At 46.6% G+C, this 22,035-nt stretch overlaps 1 protein-coding gene and 1 long non-coding RNA gene across 3 annotated transcripts in view; one reads left to right on the top strand and one right to left on the bottom strand.

Moving 5' to 3' along the window:
- MCMDC2 (minichromosome maintenance domain containing 2) overlaps nucleotides 1-22,035 on the top strand; it is a 1,176,074-nt gene that overhangs the window by 68,027 nt on the left and 1,086,012 nt on the right. The gene's annotated exons all lie outside the window — the stretch shown is intronic.
- LOC146831224 (uncharacterized) overlaps nucleotides 377-22,035 on the bottom strand; it is a 146,102-nt gene continuing 124,443 nt past the window's right edge. Inside the window, exons 3-6 of the long non-coding RNA XR_014961252.1 lie at nucleotides 15,033-15,103; nucleotides 14,211-14,261; nucleotides 4,545-4,595; nucleotides 377-623 (exon numbers count right to left, since the gene is read on the bottom strand). This is a non-coding gene — a long non-coding RNA (uncharacterized LOC146831224). The remainder of the gene's footprint in view (nucleotides 624-4,544; nucleotides 4,596-14,210; nucleotides 14,262-15,032; nucleotides 15,104-22,035) is intronic.

Raw genomic sequence — 22,035 nt, 5'->3', positions numbered from 1 at the left:
GCCTTGGTTCAAAAACAGGCTGTTGAAAAGTTAAATAAACAAGAGATGAACAAGGGAATTTTGCCATTTTTTAGTGTTCTTAGAAACAAAAATGCAAAACAGGAATTTCAGCCCATATTACATTTAAGCTCTTTTGATGGATCAAAAAGGAATAATTTGGGATTGTTTATTACTTTTAGACGCTTACTTGGTGGTTAGAAAGGGATGTTAAATGGAAGTGGGCAGTGCCCCCCACTATGAAACAATAGGAAAAATATTTCCTGAACTGGATCACAGTGGAGTGTGGAATCTACAGGAAACTCAAGGTAGAATGGAAATTTCCTAGCTAGCGTAATGGAAAGTTTCAGTTCGATTAAGCACTCGGAGGCAAGGATTATGCTGTACTTTCTTCACTTTATTTTTCACAGTAGCCATTTATAAAGTATTAACAAACCACATTTCCCAGAAACCAAAGTGAAATTGGTAAAAACAAAGAACAAACAACATAGTCCAGTCAGCCCCATCCAGCAATCAGGAGCCAGGATCTTCCATATAGTCCCTTGTCCCTATCCTGGAAATCCTCTTTCGTTGCGTCAGTCACGGCATTAGTCTTTTCCTACGCTTCTGCTTACCAGTATCCACGCCTGGAACAAAAGAAATGGGATCAATACAAGAAGTGGACTCAAAGAAATGAGCAACAGCCAAAGATGCATTGCCTGAGATATCCACATGCCAAGAGAACTTGTAACAACTAATATCATGTAATTCGGAACACATTAAGTAAAACACAAACGAAACTCATTACTTTCTAGTTACGGGAAGGGTATCCTGGATCATGTATCCTTCTTTGGGATAATCCTCTTCTCCGAGTCCTTAATAAAATTGAAACTTTTCATTACGTTAGTTATTACATTTTTCATTCTATGTCAGGACCGGAGGCTCTGATTATGCTAGTTTAAAGCTTACTTACCCCCAAATGAGCCATATCTATAATAGGTGTAAAATAAAACCCCTTGAAGGTAGATTCAGAGGACCAATCAGCGGCATTCATAATATCCTCTAGCCGTGCACCTCTAGTCTGGCCTTGGAGGCCTTTGCCCCCCCTAGCAGAAACCTCTTAAGGTCTATGCCAGCCTCCTGTATGACCCAGCGCACCCAACGTGCGGTAGTGGGAGACGAAACCGCCTTGTGAAGTTTCCTTAGCGAAATAGGGAGCTGTTTCTCTCCTGGAGGCCTAAACTCCGCTGACGTCTCCACATAGACTTTTAAACACTGCATCACACAGAGCTTAGGAAACTCAGGAAATGTCAGGTACTCAATACCCTATTATGACATTTAGTACATCTACTGATTGTAAAAGACACCCCGTAGGGGAGAAACTCGTCCTGTGATATCCAGGGCTATAACATAAAAAATCCTTCTACACGATATCAAACAGAAAAGCATTGCCAGCTTTGCTGAAATTTACTTTCGTGACAAAAACCTATTTGGTTGCCAAGATAAGAAAAGGTTAAACACCTTATTAACCTCATTACGATGCTGCTTTTGTTGGCTAAGTGCAGAGTGGCAATGCATTGGGGAGAAGGCCTGTTCCGACCAAACAGGCCTGGTTGGCCGATGTTTCCTACTGCCAGGAGCAACTGACAGCTTACTGGGACCTGGTGCAGTTAGCAACACATCCCAAGGACATTTGAGAACCCTTGGTTACCTACCTCTGATAGACTGGCATTGACAGGATGAAACCCCGACTTCTAGCACACCTAGTGCTGCCTTCTGTGTCAATTCCCACCTTGATGGGGACATTGCTACCACTGATGTTGGTAGGCTCTGGGCCACTGGGCGGGATGGTGGGTGGAGAAAATGTTAGACTACCATTGTCGCTGCCTGTATTTTAAGTATGACGTGTACACCACACACCACAACTTGCACCATAGGGAATTCGGACATTGAGGAATTGTACCATGAATGACACTGTTGGGGTTTGCTACCTGCTTTGTAGTTTAGCCTTGAAACTAAATAAAATATGTTTTAAAAAATGTACTAAAATTCCAAAGCTCCGCGTACCGTGGCTCTGGTGTAAGGGATAAGCTGCTACTTCAAAGCAATCAGCACACAAAAGGGTGTTCTCCCACCGGGGAACTATCCATTGGTGTAAATGGCCCACTGAAATTTCTCAACAGAAGGTATTGATGAAACGATAGGCCAAACCTTGTTGGGCCAGACCGGCCAGAAATTTCAGGATGTGAACTACCTTGGCACTCAGGGAATCACAACCCCATCGCACGCGCCAACGACGAACACCATCTTGCCCAAGCAGACTTGTATCGCTTGGCCGTGCCGTCAGACCAGGCCTTGGAGAAGAGGCCTTCAGCGTGCATAGAAGTCTTGGGATTGACCATATACTCCTGTAATCCTCCATGCCATCAGACGTAGGGACCCATCCAGGACCATCTGATGCGGATTCTGCTCTGAGTTGAGAAGAATTGCTGAAAATTGGGGTAGGCAGATTGGAAAATCCTAGGAAAGGTCCACATCTGTCTTGTGACTTCCAAATCGGGGTGATCAAAACCACCTCCGCTTGCTGCCTTCTGATCTTACCAGAAGCCCTCGTGATCATAGCAAATGGTGGGAACACATATGCCTGCTCCTTCCCCCAATCTTGCAGAAACACAGCTGTAGCCGTTTTTAGAAGGTCCGGCCTCCAACTGAAGTACCGGGGTAACTGGTGATCCAGTTTCGAGGCAAAAAGATCCACTGAAAAGAGGCCTCACTGGGCTTTAAGCGTGGCAAAAACCTTTTGGATGTGGCTTCCATTGGCTGGAATCTCGTAAATTACCAATCCGCTACCTGTTTCTCCAGACCAGGTAGATACTCTGCGGTCATCGATATCTGGTGGCCGAGGCAGAACTACGAAAACAAATTCGCCAAATCTGCTAGAACCTTGGACCGAGTCCCACTCAGGTGATTTATGTACCTGACAGCTGAAATATTGTTAATTTTTAGAAGGACACATAGCTGAATCCTGTCCTAGATCTAACATTGGACCCGCCAGAAGTTCCAAACAGTTGATGTGCAACGCCTGCTACCGCGGAGACCACGACCCGCTGGTGGAAAAATCTCCACACCGAGCGCCCCAGCCTGATCTGCTGGCGTCGGATTCTATAACCAGCTCGTGAACAGATCCGAAAATTGCTCTTCCATTCCACGCCCCCATGTGGGAGAACCACCAACAGATTTTTTCCTGCACTTCGTCAGACAGTACCACTAACAGAGAGTAAGAGAGGCCTTTCCTCAAGTGCACGGTCTTCTATCTCTGCAACTCCCGGTAATACAGCGGTCCTGGGAAGATGGCCTTGGTTGAGGCCAACAACAGTCCTACCAGACGTGCGATCTGCCTTAAGGACACCCCCTGCTTTGCTAAAGTTCTGCGCAACTCATGCCTGATCTTGAATATCTTCTGAGAAAAAAGGCTGAGGTTGGCTTCTGTGGCGTCTATGACAGAACCCAAGAAGATTGCCCTTTGAGAAAGTACCAGAAGGGACTTTTTTTACATTGATCGCAAAACCAAGACTTTACAACAGGTCGACCGCCAGCTGCAATTGCTGCGTCAGTTGCTGGGGATCTTGTGCCAGAAGAAGCATATCGTCTAGGTACACAATAAGGCTCACCCCCTGCACTTGCACATACTCTACGACGGGCCTGAGCACCATCGTGAAGCACCAAGGAGCAGAGGAAAGGCCGAAAGGAAAGTTGAGAAATTGAACATTTGCTGATGCCAGACAAACTGTAGGAAGCTCCTGTGGGGAAGAACGAATGGAATGGCTAGGTACTCATCTGTCACCAACCTGATGACGGCAGCACATCTGGCAGTCCGTTCTTCCTTGCCTGGCCCGAAAGTCAGGTAAAAGGGAGGGGTCATGCCGTCACATCCGACCCTGAACAAAAGGGAGACGAGGGATCACGCCGGTCGTCGAGAGAAGAAAAAGGAGGCCAGTGACGAAAGGCAGGAGAGCGCAGAACAGACGTAGAAACTGAGAGTGTCACCCGGGAAGGAGCGTGTGGAGAAACGGCACATCGGAAGCGCAAATTTTCCAAGGAGGAATGGGAAGCCCACACCGTGAAGGAGTCTCCTCCCCGCCGGTGGACAACAGGCTCCAACCGTGTCCCAGTAGGGGCGTGGCTCCGTCAGTTGCGTCCCCGCTTGCATGTTAAAAGCCACAATTAGTAATAACGTACGAAGGGAGTACGTATGGGAGGAAGGAAGGCGTAAAGCAAGAAAGGAAAAAGAAACGAAAGGCAAATTCAAGGAGAGGAAATACAAGTGAATAAAAAGAGGAAGATCAGAGTAAAAGATTAAAACAAAGAAAGAAAAAAGGAAGAGAATAATATTATTAATCCATTTTGTATAATCAAAAGAACATAAGGGCAATAAACAGTTTATTAGTTGTTTTGGGGCTGCCCAATTATTTTTTGTTTATTGGCTAATTTGATTTGCTAACGTACACCCTCCCCAAGTAGTAGCACAACTAGCCATCATTTTCCACAAAACATGGGCAGACACTTACCTGCTTCTTTGTTTCTATAGAGGGTGCTGGTGGAGAGGAACTCTGAAGGGCCTGGAAGAGAAGAAGATGCTTGGAATAACACAAGCAAAATTTTATTCATTTGACAATAAGAGAATTGTACATCTCCAAATTAAAGAGTGATATAGATCCTTATAGCTATCCTGAGTAATCCTTAGTTATTTTTTTTAACAAACTTTATTGTGCCATTATTCAGGGTACATTACATTATAACAAATATTCATGGCATTTTTCATTTTAGGTGTAATATTGACACATCTTTCTCCGTAAGTAAATATACATACTTCAATCATCGTATCTATCATTTACACAGCATGGAAGTTATAGTGCAATGAATGGAACATGTGGAATCATACATATGAATTATTAACGTCTCAAATGAATCTTGGCTTGTATTTGTACTTGTATTCCCTAAACTAAGTTAACTACCCCCTCCCTTTCCCTCCCCCCCCTTCCTGGTCTGTCCGTGTGCCTCCATCTATTCCGCGTCAAATCTTTGAGAAATCATGGATTCCAACCTATACCTCTGGTGTACCAGGGGCCTTCCCTCTTAGCCTACCCTAACTGTCACTGGCTACGTATTAAATGGCGGACTGAATCAGGAGAGTGGATCAAGAAATGTAAGTGGGACATCCATTTGTGTAAGGTCTTCTAACATGATGTCCCATTCCATGGAGATGGGACGTTTTCTCATCCCCTTCGCCTCTTCTCGCCTGAGTGCCGCGCTTTCCGCGCTGCCCCACTTGATTACCTCTTCTTTCCATAAATGTAGTGGGGGGCTCCTAGGGGATTTCCACCTCATTTTAATTGCCTCTAATTGCCAATATCAGCGCTAGATCTAGGAAATGCAGGTGTACCTTCTGGGCTTTGGTGTGCTTGCGTAGACCCAAGAGGCCCTCCAATATGTTGTCTGTCATTGTGAGATGCGTAATTTCTCCCAACATATTACGAATGTGTCCCCAATATTCCCTAAGGTGTGGGCAAGCCCATAACATATGAACAAATCCAGCCTCCTCCTCCCTACACCTCGGGCAGTAGCTTTGGGTCTCCGGGAACATACAGTGTATCCGCTTCGGGGTTAAATACGCTCTATGGAGAACCATATACTGTATGAACTTGAGCTTGGCACTTCGGGAGACCCGCTTGGGGTGTTCCAAAATACTTTCCCACGCCTTATCTGTGATTACCATATCTGTAGTTTCTGCCCATTTCCCACGGAGGTCCGTAAGGCAGATGGAGGCCTGCGTTCGGATGCCGGTATATAGCCACTTCACTAGGTGGCCACCCCTCCCCATGTAATAAAGTAGATGAACCAGGTCATGTTGCGGAGGCTCGCTACGCTGGGGTGCCCATGTCGTCTTGATGTAATGCGCTGTCATTGCATGTAGCAAGAAAAAGCGGGCAGGAGCCCCAGTGTTCCTCGCGAATGTATCGTCTTCTAGGAGCACACCATCCCCGAAGAATGAACCCACCTCTGCTACTCCCGCATCTACCCAATCCTGTATCCTAGCCATTGCAATCCTACCACCCATGACTGGCAACCCTAGTAGTGGGACATTAGATGCGTAAGGGATCGCGGTCGACGTGTACTGTAGGGCCTTTTTCCAACATTGCAGTGCCGTTTTTAACAACGGTGGGCCGTCAGAGGGCGGTTTCGCCCCTGGGAGCAACATACTATGTAGTGTACCCCTGTCCAGTTCTTGTGCGTTGTAATTTATTTCTTGTAAGTTCCTGTCTGCCGTCCAGAAAGACAGCCATTGTAATTGGGCGGCATAATAATATGCTCGGAAATCAGGGCCACCCAGCCCTCCTCGGTTCGATGCCAACTGCAGTTTCTTGAGACTTACTCTGTGCCTGCCTCCGCCCCATATGAAGTCCACCAAGAGTGTGTCTAGAGTGCGGAATGTGGCCTGGGGCACCATCAGGGGCAGATTAACAAAGAAGTACAATAGCTGGGGCAGCATCACCATCTTGGAGATGGCTATCCTTCCCATTACGGACAGCAGCAGGCGCAGGGAAGCTATGGCCTTCATTAAATTACCTTCTAGTTGGTCTAAAGGAGCCCTGTACACGTTATTGCCTAAGTACTTAAATGTGTCTAGTGTCACAGGAATCTGGTAGGTGCGGAATCGGATTGTGTCTGGACGAAGACCCTCTTGAAAATAAAATGCATGAGACTTTCCTGCATTAATCGCCAGTCCCGATATAGTCTCGAAGGCGGAGAAGACGACAGGGAGCGAGCTTGCCTCATTCTCAAAGTCGCGCAAATATATGAGGATATCATCTGCGTATATCGAGACAAGTTGGGTATTGTTCTGTATGGGAATTCCCAAATCACCAGACGACCGCCTCAAGGCTATGTCCAGCGGTTCTAACGCAAGCACAAACAGGAGAGGGGAAAGTGGGCACCCCTGCCTAGTACCTCTTCGTACCGCGTATTCCTGGGAGATATACCGTCCCGTACGTGCCCTTGCAGTTGGTTCAACATAGAGTAGGCCAAAACCCAACAGGGCTGCAAACATGTCCTCTCACGTTATGGAGTCAAACGCCTGACGTAGATCTAATGCCAGACATCCCGCCTTGTCATAGTCACTGCGAACAGCCCTCATTATATGGTGGAGTCTCCTAGTATTGAGTGAAGTGCTACGTGCAGGAAGAAACCCACATTGGTCACTGTGTATAAGAGTGGGGAGAGCGGGAACCAGACGGTTGGCTAATGCCTTACTAAGTATTTTGTATTCGGTAGCCAGTAACGACAGCAGCCCATAGTTGGACATCTCAGTGCTGTCTCTTCCGGGCTTGGGGAGTGACACCAGCATAGCTTGCAACGTGGATTGTGGTAATCTACCGGTTTCCCAAGCCGTCTTATACAGCTCTTCTAGCTTAGGCGTTAAAACCTCCGAGTACGTCCCATAAAATTCAACGGGTAGGCCGTCCAGGCCCGGGGCTTTATTGCAATTAAGACCTTTGATCGCTGCTCTTATTTCATGTTGGGTGATGGGGCCTAAAAGGCTCTTCCGCATGGCCTCCGTGATCTTGGGAAACTGTAAGACATCAAAGAAGGCATCTATTAGGCCATCGGCAGTATGCGTTGGTGCCGCATACAAAGTACTGAGGTGATTACAAAATGCTTCATTAATCTCTATTTGCGTATGAATCAGTCCCCTCTGTGGTGAACGGATACAGGTGATCAAAGGCGTTTCCAGGTTATCCTTTAGTAATCGTGCTAGTAATGATCCAGATTTGTCAGCGTCCGTGTGTTTCAGTTGTGTATAGGCTCGGTAATCTATGAGTCTAAGTGTTTCCAGAGTCTCTGCATGGCATCTTCCTGGTGAGATGCCCTTTTGTCATCATCTGTCACTGCGGCCGGCTCTAACTCTGTCATCAATGATTCTGTATCTATAAGTCTCTTGTGTGCTTCTTGGCGCGCCCCTACAGTAGCACCTATGCCGAGCCTCGAACCACCACTTTGAACGCGTCCCAATCTATGAGGTTGGAGGAGGCTGTATTCCAGTTGTCTGTGAAGTAGTTATTAATGGTATCTAATAAAATGGTCCGAAAGGGGGCATCCTCTAGGAATTGGGGCCATAGTTTACAAGTCGGCACAGGGGTCGGAACCCTGCCCCATATAAGAGTAACTTCCAAGGGATTGTGGTCTGAAAATGTTTTGGCTAGGTATGTTGATTGATATATTTGTGTAGCTATAGAGTGGGAGCAAAGAAATCTATCTAGCCTAGTAGGAAGCTGGTGAACAGGGGAGTAAAAGGAATATTCCTTGTATGTAGGGTGAAGCATGCGCCATGCATCTATAAGAGCCCAGCACTGCATCCAAGTGTTCAGAAATTCAGCCTGTGTGTGTGCACTGGCTCCGTGTAGTGGTGGATGAGATCTGTCTATTTCAATGTCTAGGACCGCATTGCAGTCTCCCCCTAGGATCCAGGGAATGGCATCCCACCCCGCCAAGGCTTTGCCCAGGTCAGAGAAAAATTTGTCTTGATCGAAATTCGGCGCATATAAACAACCCAGGATTACAGGTAGACCATCTAAAGTGCCCTTCTCAAAAATATGTATTGCCCCTGGTCATCTATACGTCGATCCGCTTCCACAAACGGAACTCCATGGCGGATCCAAATGGTCACCCCTCTAACAAGGCAGAATAATTGGTGGTATACAGTCGGCCTCCCCATTTTTTCCGAGTTTTCACCGCCTCCGCTTCCATCAGATGGGGCTCCTGCAAAAACACAATCTGTGCCCTTTTCCTAAGAAGGTAAGCGTGTACTCTGTGCCTTTTGCTTAAAGCCCCTAACCCCCGTACATTCCAGGTCAATAGGTTGTATGCGCCCAAGCTGGTTCGTTTATGAGATATATATGTACTACTTGTGTCATTCTCCATGCAGTGTGGAGCCCATGAGTATGTGCAGACCAGGAAGTCCCTAACTCTTGTAAACTAACTGTAAACGGCGCAGCCAATAAACCATGCTGAACCAAACCAAAAACGAAAACATACAAAAAGCATAGAACAGTGCATGCGCTTTGTGGGGGGTAAGCATAGCCAACGATACTGCTGTCTATATGGGTGTATAGCTCCGGTGGCTCTACTGGGCCCCGGGGTGGGGGGGGTTGCACCTCTCAAGCTATACTCATCAGTGCATTTTATAGTAAAGGTATTCGTGTATAAGACCAGGGGGTCCGCTATAATATGCTGTCTACGAGAACCTGGGGTTATTCACAAACTTGTGAAATCTTGCTGGTCTAAGACCGATCAGTGTGCACCTAATGAAAGGACTTAACAGAGCGGATCATAATACAGGCATCATATACATTGTTAAATGCTCAACTCCACCAGTTCAATCAAAAAGGATACTGTCCAACAGTTGATATCGTGTCCTCGTGCAAGCGGTCATCCCCATGTGAGCCTGGTGTGGGAAAAGTTCATCACTGTCCCTCAGCTGTCCAGCAGGCCATCTCCTGTTTGGGGCGTCGCCGAGGGGAAAAGAGTTATGCTATGCTCCGAATTCGAGTGTATGGTACTGACCTCCGAGACCATCGAAATCTTTGTAGTGTCCTCGCGGAAGGATCCAGTGACCGCCAACGCCTCCTCTCTGTCCATCCTCTTTTGGGCTGGAGTTGGGCCTAGTCTTGCAGAGTTCCTCGAGCCTCCTCCCCGTCCTCTGGGCAGTTGTTGTTGTGATTGTACAGGGCTGTGTGGCACCGAGCCAGACAGTTTCTCTTGAGTATGGTCTAATTCCATTACTTCGAGCCATTCTTCCACATCCGTGGGGCTGTCAAAGAAATAAGATTTCTTGTCGTACATGACTTTGAGTCTGGCTGGGAACAATAGGGCATATTTAAGTTGAGCCGCCCATAGTTTTTTCTTCACTGCTTGAAACGAGGTCCGCTGTCGCTGCACCATGATCGTGTAATCCGGGTATAAGGAGATCCGCTGATTTTCAAATTGGATGTTCGTCTTATCCCTTGCTTTTTGGAGTAGCATGTCTCTGTCCCTGTAATTCAGGATTTTGACAATCAAAGGGCGCGGGGGGGGGGGCACCCACTTTTGGTGCACCAGTTGGAATCCGGTGTGCCCTCTCCACGCAAAAATATGGGAATAGACCTTCAGGGGCGACATGTTCTCTGAACCATGCTTCCATAAAATCCGCTGGTCTCGCTCCTTCGCGTCGTTCCGGCAGACCAATAACACGAACGTTATTACGTCGGTTGCGTCCCTCCGCATCCTCAATCCGGTCCTGGCGTCCAGTAACTTAGTGTTGTAGTTGCTTTATTTGCGTCGCCTGTTCCTTGAGTTGGGGGTCTATGCTTGTCAGCACCGCTTCATGATCCCGCACCGTTTCAGCTAGCTTCCCATGATCAGCCCGCAGCAGAGTAAGGCCGGTTGTGAGGGCTCCTAGCTGTTCCTTCATCCTCTTGGAGTCACGGATTTCCTTCAGTATTAAGTCGAGTTTCTCCAAGTGGGACTCAGTAGGGTCGGTGGTGGAAGTGCCAGGCGCTGATCCTTTGTCATCAGGTTCATGGCCCCCCCCCTCCTGTTGGTAAGCCAACGTCCAAAACGTTGCCCTTGAGTCTGCCCATCGCGAAATCCAAACAGTTGCAAGTTATGATACTGGTGCTATGAGCCCCCACCGCATGCAGTCTGTCCACCTGGCAGAGACCAAGCCTGCAATCTCCCCTCCTCACCAGGTAGTGATCCGCTGCGTCCTCAAGTCTGTGGACAAGGTCTTCCACCTCCGTATCACCACCCTTGTTGTCTCACAGTATTTTAGTCTTCTCTGCAGCCCCCAGGGATCTGTCCACACAGCAGGCTGCCTTCTGTGGCACTGCGTCCCGATCCGCCTCAGCAAGCGTCCCCTGCACACCCTCCAATCATGTCCCGATTTGCTTCGCTGTAGCTCCTTAAATAATGTGTGTACCTTAAGTCACTCCCTGTAATGTGTGTGAGGGGGCGGGGAATCCGCATTCAGCACTCCGTCCGGCGTCACCACCGAGAAGCCTCCATCACGCCGTGCCTTCAATCTATATCAGCCTCTATATTCGGCTCCCCCGTCATGCCGCCCCTCTGGATTCCGGCAGGCCTTGGAGAGTAAATATGAGGCAGAGAGAGCCGCCCGCTCCCAGCCCGAGTCTTCGTCTCCTCGCCTCCCACCTCGCTGTGTCGTTGCGGCGGTGCTCAGCTCACCTGAATCCGCTGCTGGTCTCCGAGCATCCGCACACGGGTAATCCGGAGCGGCCCCCAGTCACAGTGCCGCCCTCCAGGAGTGCAGCCGATCGGGGACGGTGTGGGCCTCAGTCCGTCTCGTAGCTCTCTCAGAGCTCCACCCACAGGCCGTATGCCTCTCGCTCTGCTTCCAGCGTCTGCGATTGCCACTCCTCAGCCGCTGTGTCGTTCCGGGGGGTGAATTCTGGTGCCTGATTTCGTTTAGGAAGTTCCGGAACCCCACAAGCCCCACTGTGAGACCGTAGCACTTTGATTTCCAGGATATTGTCCCCCCTCCCAGGGTCCGGAGCCTCACCAGGTCGCGACCGCCATCTCAGGAGGTTGGCCACGCCCCCCATCCTGAGTAATCCTTAAACGTTGAATTCCAGCAGTCGATCACAACTGGTGGAGAATGCAGGCATAATCCCTACCATTGATAAAAATGGATGCCTTAATAGAACATCTTGTTCAAGGGCAACAAAAACTCAAGTGGGCTTTAGAACGTCAGATGATTTCCGCTCAAGCCGACCGAGAGTTGCTCCGTGACACATTAAAAACTCAGACAGAACAATTGGCCAAATTGGCTCAAGAACAAGTACAAGTGACCTCTGGAATAGTGAACTATAAAGCAATCCCACCTAATGCCCCGATGGTGACTTTACAGAAATTATTACCTGGTGACAATCTCAACGCCTTTCTGAAAAACTTAGAACGTACGGCGGGGGCATGTGCATGGCCCCTCGAAAGATGGCCTTTTTATTTAGCCCTTTCTTCCTTGCCTTGCCCGTAAGTCAGGCAAAAGGGAGGGGCCACACCGGCACGTCCGACTCCGAACAAAAGGGAGACAATGGGTCGTGCCGGTCATTGAGAGAAGAAGAAGGAGACCAGCAACGAAATGCAGGAGAGCGCAGAACAGACGGAGAAACTGAGAGCGTCACCTGGGAAGGCGAGTGTGGAGAAACGGCACATCGGGAGCCCAAATCGTCCAAGGAAGAGTGGGGAGCCCACGCCGTGAAGGAGTCTCCTTCCCGCCGGTGGACAACGGACTACAGCCGCGTCCCAGGAGGGGCGTGGCTCCGTCAGGTGCATGCCTGTTTATTTGTTAAAAGCCACAATTAGTAATAACGTATGAAGGGAGTACCAAGGGAAGGAAGGAAGGGGGAAAGCAAGAAAGGAAAAAGAAATTAAAGGCAAAGTCAAGGAGAGGAAATACAAGAGAATAAAAAGAGGAGGATCAGAGTAAAAGATTAAAACAAAGAAAGACAAGCATTTGCAATGCAATAGGTCTCGCATTTATGCGAGTTTGAGCTATTGACATTCCAAATGACAATGCCTTTTATTTATGTTTTAAAAACGAAAACAAAAATAAAAGGCATTGTCATTTGCAATATCAATAGCTCAAACTTGCGTAAATGCGAGACCTATTGCATTGCAAATGCTTGTCTACCCAGGCAATCTGTTTCCAAATTATTTTTGAAATCGGAAAAAGCGGAAATGTTGTCTTCTTTTGAGTGTCTCAAGCTGGCAGTCATGGCTGGCAAGAACTACGGGCAAAGACAGAATGAAAAGTTTAACGAAATGTGTTGTAGTGAATCTAAAGTAGCTTCAGGTGCCTTTGAATGATTGAATGATTGAACGAATGAATGAATGAATGAATACGCTGATTTGTAAAGCGCTAACATCTGCCCCAAGGGTGTCCCGGCGCTAATTGCAACACAATATTAATGTTTTTAGGTGCATATGTTATTTCGGTTCTTAGCACGTTGACTTCCCAGACACTGAATGGTGAACATACATTCGTAAATGAAATACATGTGGGAATTTACTAGTTGTATCTTATTTTTGTCATAAAAATGGATGCCTACCAATACGAGAACCATAAAAAGGGATATACAATAGAAATGTAAAAAGAAATAAATACCAATCGTGACAAAGGGTTGGTGGGTGTCTGTGACCCACGCTGGGCGGGAAGAGGCCAGGGGTGGGTGAAGCCAGAGCTTGAGCACGTTTCACTTACGCAGGATTCTTGTAAAGGGATATTGAGTCTAGGGCTGGTCATTAGTCACTGCCATTTGTGAATTTCATGGCTCTGCCACAGCTGAAAAACAAAGCGTGTAGCTGCCGGGGTTACCCTTTGTACACGGCGGGCTTCTGTGCTTGTGAAATTGGAAACTGCTTCCTTGATACACCTCCGTTGTCTGTGGAAACAAAGAACGGCGCGGTAGGACCTCTCCCGGGTCATTTTCATGACGTCATTGCCGAGCGCGTGGCTTGACAACAGGGCAGCTGAAGAGTCTGTAGGCATGATTATGTGGCAAATAAAACATGGTGTGCAGAACTTCAAGGAAATCCCCACCTTCTTGTTTTGACTTGCCCTGTGTATTTTCGCAGAAAATCGGATCTGTGACTTCATGCTCTCTTGTTTCCAGCGCACAGAAGAATCAAACTCTATTGCAATATATTTTCACAATTAATTCCTATTATACAGGTCTTGACAAGTGTTACTATTTTCCTAGTAAGATTAAATAAACAAGCATTGAAAGCGTGCGTCATCGCGATCGCTCTGGAAGCGAAAGTGATCGCGATGACGCACGAGTTTTCAAAGTGCTGCTGAAGGCTAGCGGTTCGCGCGTGCACGGTCGCCTGAATGCAAGCGCTAGGCCAGCCAGCAGCACTTTGAAAACTCACATACAAAATGTCTATCCGAGCCAGCGCATGCGCTGGGCTCAGCGAGACCTAAAAAAAGGAAGAGAATAATATTATTAATCCCTTTTGTATAATGAAAAGGACATAAGGGCAATAAACAGTTTAGTAGTTGTTTTGGGGCTGCCCAATTATTTTTTGTTTATTGGCTAATTTGATTTGCTAACGTGCACCCTCCCCAAGTAGTAGCACAACTAGCCACCATTTTCCACAAAACAAGGGCAGACACTTACCTGTTTCTTTGTTTCTATCGAGGGTGCTGTCGGAGAGGAACTCCAAAGGGCCTGGAAGAGAAGAAGATGCTTTGAAAAACATGAGCAATATGTAATTCATTTGACAATAAGACGCTGACCCCTGTCTGCTTTGTCGACTAAGAACATATTGCTGACGAAACCCTGTGGGTGTGGGTGTGGGGAGGGAAGACAAATAGCTCCTTTCTCCACGAGTGAGGTAACCTATGCGTCCACCAAGTCTGCTTCGTGCCTTGAAAACGGAATAGGCCTGGAATGTGTCTCCTGACATGGGTGTCCGCAGAACTCTATGTGGAACCCTTAAATAGTCTGTAAGACTCGAGCATTGCTCGTAAGCATCCCCCAAATGTGTCGAACATTTGCCAGCCGACCTCCTTAAGTGAAGAGGGAAGAAGAAGAGACAGTTAACGGAATTTGAGATCGCGTCTGCCCCTCTGAAATCTCAGCCTCTTGACCACCTGCCGCAGGTTGGGTAGAAATTTCCATAGCGGGTTTGATCCTGGAACTGACCGTGCCTGCAGCCTTGCCCTCTGACATTTTGGAAGGACTGGCCGGTCGAGCGGACCCAACCTCCACCGAAAACCCGGGAGGAGAACACCCGCCTAATAGAGGACTGGGACTTATCTAATTATGTAAAAGTATTTTCAAATTTTCCGAGCTTGTTAATAAAGGGCTCCCCAAAACAGTCCCCCTTGGGAATCAGCCAAATCCCTCAACCTGAGATCAACCTTGATGAAAAAGGAGCATCTCTGCTCGGTGTACGCTGAGCCCAACTAGAGAGAGTATCCGGGGAAATAAGGTTACCTGAAGCTTAGGCATTTTCTGTCATATCCAGGATTATAGTACAGTATATAGATGGTCGTAGTAGCAATTACCTGGAAAGAAACAACAAATATAGTTACAAAAGCGCAATCCACATTGTGTGATTTATGGCTGCCTTAATCAAGTTTAATACTGTCTTCAAACAGGTATTTTAGAATGCGATTCAAAGTAAAAGCATTACTTATTTTGGCAACGCAGTTGCTTCAATATGTTGTGATATAAAAATACAGTGCTCTTAGTGAGTGACAGAGAAAGAGAATGGGTAGGGAGTGGCGGATGAGTGAGAGGAGGACAAGGAAAGGGTGTTGTGACATATATACATCATTTGTACATAGTATGCGACCTTTCCGGCCTAACATTGGTCAATAGTTCCTGGATAAACACATAGCTCTAATGTACATGCGTATTTCACAATTTTGTCTTTAGAGTCTGTGTAGAAGTAGAGCAGTCTACGTTTCGACCCCTGTAACAGAGGGTGAGTTAGTCCTCATGGTGGGGTCTTCATCAGGACAAGGTCATATCGAGCACCTGTGAATACTCTAGAATAGTGTGTGTGAGAGAGGGGCAGCTAGTGGCGGGGTTAGCGCTGAAGTAATGGGTAAGGTAACTGATACCTACTTCAAGAAAACAGCAATATGACTGTGCTGTATGTTCAAAGAGGCGAGTTGCTCATATGCAGGGACGTAGCTAGAGTCAAAAGGGAAAAGACAAAAGACAGTGTGGTCAATGTTCCCAGAACGTGTCATTAAATAGAACGAAAGGGGACGTGCAGTCTCGCACTTACTTCAGAGGGGAGCATGCTGGGGTTGAGTCTCACGCAGCACGGGATTTAATCCACTACGAATCTAGAACACGGAGGAAGATAAGAAATGCTAGCGTCAAAGCGGGTGAGGGTCAGGTATCTAAAATGTAAGAAATTATTGATGCATAGATAGTTAATACTGCGAAAGAGCCCCACGCCTAGACGACATCATGCAGTGGATGACGGAAGAGAAAGCGTCAATGTTTACTGGGGCTGTTATGCTAGATTAATTATCAGAGTAAACTGTAGGTAAAATAAGGGAGAAGGATCCCCCAAGGGATGACAACATCATGGTCACTACCAGGCATTGCGTGCCCCGAAGGTGTCTTATCCAAGCGTCGGTAAGAAAACTCTAAATGGGTCTCTTCCATGTATATATAGCCTGAAACGCGTTGAAATCAATAAGATTCTAGAGACATCGCTGTGTTGAATGGGTAGGTGCTGTGCAAACGTAGGATACTAATCAAGTAGGCCGCAAACAAACACTAGCATTAAGCGCGCGAGCCTACGGTGTGGTTCGGTCCATGTATATATAACCTGAAACGTGTTGAAATCGATTAGACTCGAGAGACAACGCTGTGATGAATGGGTAGGTGCCGGTCAAACGGAAGATATTAATCAAGTGCAGGTGGAGTGGCACGGGATGCTTAAAAAAACGTGTGCTGTCTGCCGAACCACTTGAAGACGCTAAGCGGTTAGGGAAAATACATATAAAATAGACGCGACCAGGCCGCAAACAAATACTAACATTAAACATTAAACGCGGGGGCCTACGGTGTGGTCCGGTCAACTGGTATCGCATAACCCACATTTGTCAAAATCTAAGTCAACACTGTGGGCAGAGCATCGTATGTGCACTTACTTCCTCAGTGGGCTCTGAACTGGTAGCGGCTGTCAAGATGCATGCTTAAGGAGTCATGCTGACGTGGCGCGCGTGCAGCAGCGGGATGCTGTCAAGGGGCTCGTCTGACATTAACCAATCAGTGTGTTCCTAGTGTGTATAATGGGCCGATGTCGAAGCTCATCAGTGCTTCATGTCTGAGGGTTGGTATAAAAAGAGATGTGAGGCCTGGCTAGCGTATAGTCCACATAGTGTGGGGGCAAGTGTCCCTGGTTAAAAAAGGAAGAAGGGCCCAGATAAAATGCCTAATGATATACAGGTTGTAAAGGGATGTGTTTGTAAACCTCGGCACTAATAGCAAAATGCTGTAATCGAAGTAACAGTATCGGTGTCAAATTAGTTTGTATATAAAAGACACAAGATATGTACATATTCAAACTAGTGTGTATCTTATATAGTACATTCATATATGCACTTATTGTAACAGAGCGAGACACATAACCAACGTGATGTTTACATACAAAACGGTATTAACTCGATCGGCATGTACAGATGCAACGATGACTCCTCAGAAAGCAAGTGTGTATAAAATGCAGATAACTCGCATGCAGTGGTAGCGTTTTCATTTACAAGCCCACTGTAGAAAAAAATCATCGAGATACATATACAACGATGACTCCTCAGAAAGCAATTGTGTATAAAATGCAGATAACTTGTATGCAGTGGTAGCGTTTTCATTTTCAAGGCCATTGTAGAAAAAAATCATCGAGATACATATACACATTAATACATTGGTCATGCTAGAATACACAGAGAGGGCCTGGACTTCTAAGAGATGTGTGGCTGTATCGTCACATCTGTAATGTCACATAGAGAAACCTGATGTGGGAGGTTGGCAAGGTACATATTGTGCAATAAAGTTCATGTTAGTGTTTCAAGGGGCATAGTGCCAAAAATCTCAAGGACCTATTAGGTGGATAGACCAGCCATTTGTGAGTTAGTACCATCTAATTCATTGAGTCCATTGTTCACAGTGTCCAGCAAATGCATCCATTAACATTCCCTTAGGTTTAGGATGGGTCTCAGATCACCCCCCCAATGTCCTAGTGATACTTTCTCAAGTACCACCCACCTCATGGATTCAGCTGTATGTGTCAGGTTTCTGAAGTCTTCAACTAATGGTGCCCCTGTCGTGTTGCATCTGATTCTACTACAATGTTGTAGGATCCGCGTCTTCACTTTTTGTTTGGTTTGGCCGATGTATAGTTGGTTACATGGCCATTGGATTGCATAGATCACATCATTGGAATTGCAATTGGTGTGTGTTTTCAATTCAATGGTGTGTTGTTTATAGATGAAGGTCTTGGTTTCCATGGTTATTTTGCAAGCTTTGCATTTGGTGCATTTGTAGTGACCCACTACTGCGGGTAAGTTCCACATCCTTTGGATGGTTTGTTCCGGGGGCATGTCCAGGAGTGAACGAACTACATGATCTCTGACGTTTTTGGCTTTCTTAAAGGCATGCATTGGTGGGTCTTGGGTTTCCATGATATCTGAAATCAAACCCCAATGTCCATTCACTATTTTCTTTATCTAATTGCTTTTGGTACAAAACGTAGTCACACAGATCATTCTGTTGGTCTCGTTGGGACGTTCCTTGGGTGTCAATAGTGTTTCTCTGTTGTTATACCACGCTCTTTTTCTTGCTTTTTTGACAAGTCTTTTTGGGTATCCACGATCTATGAGGCGTAGGATTAAGTTCTCAGATTCTTTGAAGAAATCCTCCTTCAATGAGCAATTCCTCCGTATACGCAGAAATTGACCGAATGGTAAATTGTCTCTGAGGCCTCGTGTGTGATGGCTGGTGAACCTCAAAAGTGTATTGCGTTCAGCTGGTTTTCTGTAGAGGGTGGTATAGAGGTGGTCTTCTGCAGTCTTGATGCTGATATCTAGGAAGTCAATAGTTTGTCTGGATTATAGTCATGGGGCAAGGGTGTCCAAGAGCTTGTCCTGGCATGCCCTCCAGGATCTGTCTATCCCCTTCTTGGGCTCCTTGATAAATTTGGCTAAAAAGGTGGCTATCCTGGGGTCCAACTCCAGGGTTTGCACTACCTTGCCATCCATAGAGGGATGAGGACATTCTGTCCTGAGACGATTATGGGCCTCCTTCCCCATCGGGCTCCTGATTCTACTTGCAACAATTTGTCACCTTCATTGAAGGTGGGCATAGGGGAAGGGCGCCATGGCCTGGAGAGGTTGGGTTCATCATCCGTGTCCCCCTGAGCATCATCCTCGGGCTTATCAGCCAAAAACAAAGGTAGAGATGCCTTGGGCAGGGGAGCGGCGTTGGACGGCACCGTGATAGACTGGTTCTGCGCTAGAAACGGCTCACACAGACGTGCAAAGGCATCGTGATCCACCCTGTCTTCCAGTGGGCGTTTGGCTGCCACAGGCTAATCATCTAGCGGCGGAGCAGTAGCCGGGGGGTTGGGAGCCGCGACAGCTGGGTTCTGAGGGCACCATTTGTTGCACCAGGCGCTGCTCCATGGTGAGCCTTGCCTCCTCCACTGCTCTGTAAATGGCCGCGGCTACTGTGTCATAAAATTAATCATCCCAGGGTAACAGGGCCAGGGGATCCTCGTCCCACTGCTTATCCCCTTGATCGGAGATGCTCTTAGCAGTAGGATGAATAGGGTGCCACACTCACCAGTACACGCAGTAGAAGTGCTCCTGATCCAGCGGCGTACCAACAACAGATACTCCACTACCATATACTCACCTGGGCCCATAAACACACACAATTAAGTAAACCGCTGGAGTCAAAGTTTGTGAGGGTGATCACAAAATCAAGATTAGTTATTCACCATTCCTAACTAACCTTTCAGTGATCGAAAAGTTCTTTCCTCTGGTTGATGGACTATTAGTTGAACTAATTGATGGTGATAATGAACATAATTCTAATACTTCTCTATAATTTGAAGTAAATAACCACAGACTCGGGTAAGTTTAAGTCTTTATCTAAATTATTTGCATGTGAACCACTTCAGAAATACAGGGCAGTCACCATCACTCATAGGAGGGAAGATTCAATTATTCAAATCATCTACACAGACTTCAAACTTGCAGACTTGCAATGACTTATGCTCAAAAAGGAGAGGACAGAGAGAAAAGAACATCTGCAAATGCATGAAATTATATTTACCAAGGATGATGTGAAGACCAACGCCCTGGCCAGAGGGTTGGTAAGGGTCCCCCGGGATAGTTCAGGAGACAAAGACTTCAGGACAGGATAGATTACCTCTCTAATACCGACGGTCGCGCCGCACCCCTCTCTGACACTCTCTTCCTCCTCGAGATTCTTCTGCGATCTTCTTTCTAACCCAATTATGTTAGGATAGAGGGTTCTGCATTCAGGATCTTTATCAGCATCTCTTGCTACTCTGACAACACCTCTGTCTCACAGCATCTGCGCCTCAGCATCCCGAGCTCTGCTAATTAACTAACTAAAACTACCTCACTTATACCTTTCGTCCTTAAAGTTCCACCCACTAAAGTTGCAATATCGTAAAAATACGAAATCTAATTGGACAGGCAAGGGGGGATGATCATCCCACCATGCTTACATATATCACTCTTTTCAGTTAGGCCATTGTTAACGAACCCATCCCCTTAATTTTTATTCATATTTTATTCCCCCCCCCTGCATTCACATTACATCTGCAACAAATGTTTAACTTGAACACGTAGTCTCATTCATTTAGGGTTTTCACTGCCAGTACTCAGGCTTCAGGCAGACTGTGTCCTTGTCCTCTTCTCGACCCACACGTCATCCTTCCAGCCTGTCTTTCCGTTGCCATGCGCAAAACCCACATGACTCAGCTCACTTCGGACATACACAAGAGGCCCAAATGCACACTAGTGATAAAGTCAGAAAGACAGATGTTACTTTAAAAAATAAATGGTTTCACTGTATACCACCCATCTCTGCTCTATTCCCCTTTATTTATTAATACTTTCCCCGCATTAGCTTTAGTAAAATAACGCGTTTTCTATTCAGCTAAGCAGGTACCGTGCACGCGAGTCTTTAAGACTCCATTTTAGTGCCTTCGGCTCATGCTCAAGAATTTCCCTCCAAGCGTTAGTACGTCAGATTACGTAGATGCAGTTGACGCATGCGCAGTAAAGATTTCCCTGTTAAAGCGGTTTTATTAGTTTGTTCTAATGTTTATCGTTAGTAAACACATATGCAAGCTCTCTAACCCTCGTTTTTATGTGATGCGCATTAGTTTTACACAATACATAATTGATAACATATTAGGGAGTTAAATGAGAAAATTGCTTCCTAGCAAGTCTCATACTACGAGTCCTTGCTCCATCACTCCTATGGTGTAATAATCAGTGCCTTGGAAAAGAAAGATGGGGGAGAGCCTACAAGCGGTGTTAGGGCGCAGCGGATTTAAATCCTGGGGACCATACTGAGCAGAGCCACCAGCTAGTAGTGGTCTAAGCCCCGAGGACACTAACCTCCCTGGGAAATACAACTACTTAAAGGTAATAACACCACCTGGGAGCATGTCTCTTCAATGCAGGGAGACCTGCCAACACAATACAGATCCCAAGGGATGTATATCAACAAGCAAACCTACCCTGGCTCTGTACAGGGCGTCTAAATATAAACACAGGCTTCACAGCCTGTACAGACCTTCACAAATCCCGAGCGTCACTCTCCATGGTCAGCAGAGGCACAGGTAAGCGATGCGTGATTCTGAATCCTGAGAGAAAATTCCCAAATTACGCGCACCGAACCATAGAGAAAGCGCACTGCAATAGTGCCATCTACTGTCCGGAGAGCCACACCACACTCTGCAATACCAGGGAATAATATTACTGTCGTGTAGGCTCGCAAGGCGGTACTGCGACGCCCCACTCACACACCCATACAGTGCATGAAATCAATAATAGTGCATTGCGTAAGAGTAAAGAGAAAAATGTTTACTTAGCTTGGCTGCAAGCAGCGAAGAAAGAGGATTTCCAGGACAGGGACATGGGACTATATGGAGGATCCTGGCTCCTGACTGGTGGATGGGACTGACTGGACTATGTTGTCTGTTCTTTGTTTTTCCCAATTTCCCGGTGGTTTCTGGGAAATGTGGTTTGTTAATACTTTAAACATGGCTGCTGTGAAAAATAACGTGAAGAAAGTATAGCATATTCTGAGCCTATGTTCCTGACATAGAATCAGGGAGGCACGTTAGAATGGGATCTAGTGGCAGTTGAGCAAGAATAGGCTGAATGCAATGGGAACAATGCAGGGAGTGATAATAAGGACAAGTAATGAAACT

This window comes from Triturus cristatus, chromosome 5_1, assembly GCF_964204655.1.
Source record: "Triturus cristatus chromosome 5_1, aTriCri1.1, whole genome shotgun sequence".
NCBI classification, from domain to species: Eukaryota; Metazoa; Chordata; class Amphibia; order Caudata; family Salamandridae; genus Triturus; species Triturus cristatus.
The sequence above is the reverse complement of the archived record's forward strand: the minus strand, read 5'-3'. Positions and strand labels throughout refer to the sequence as shown.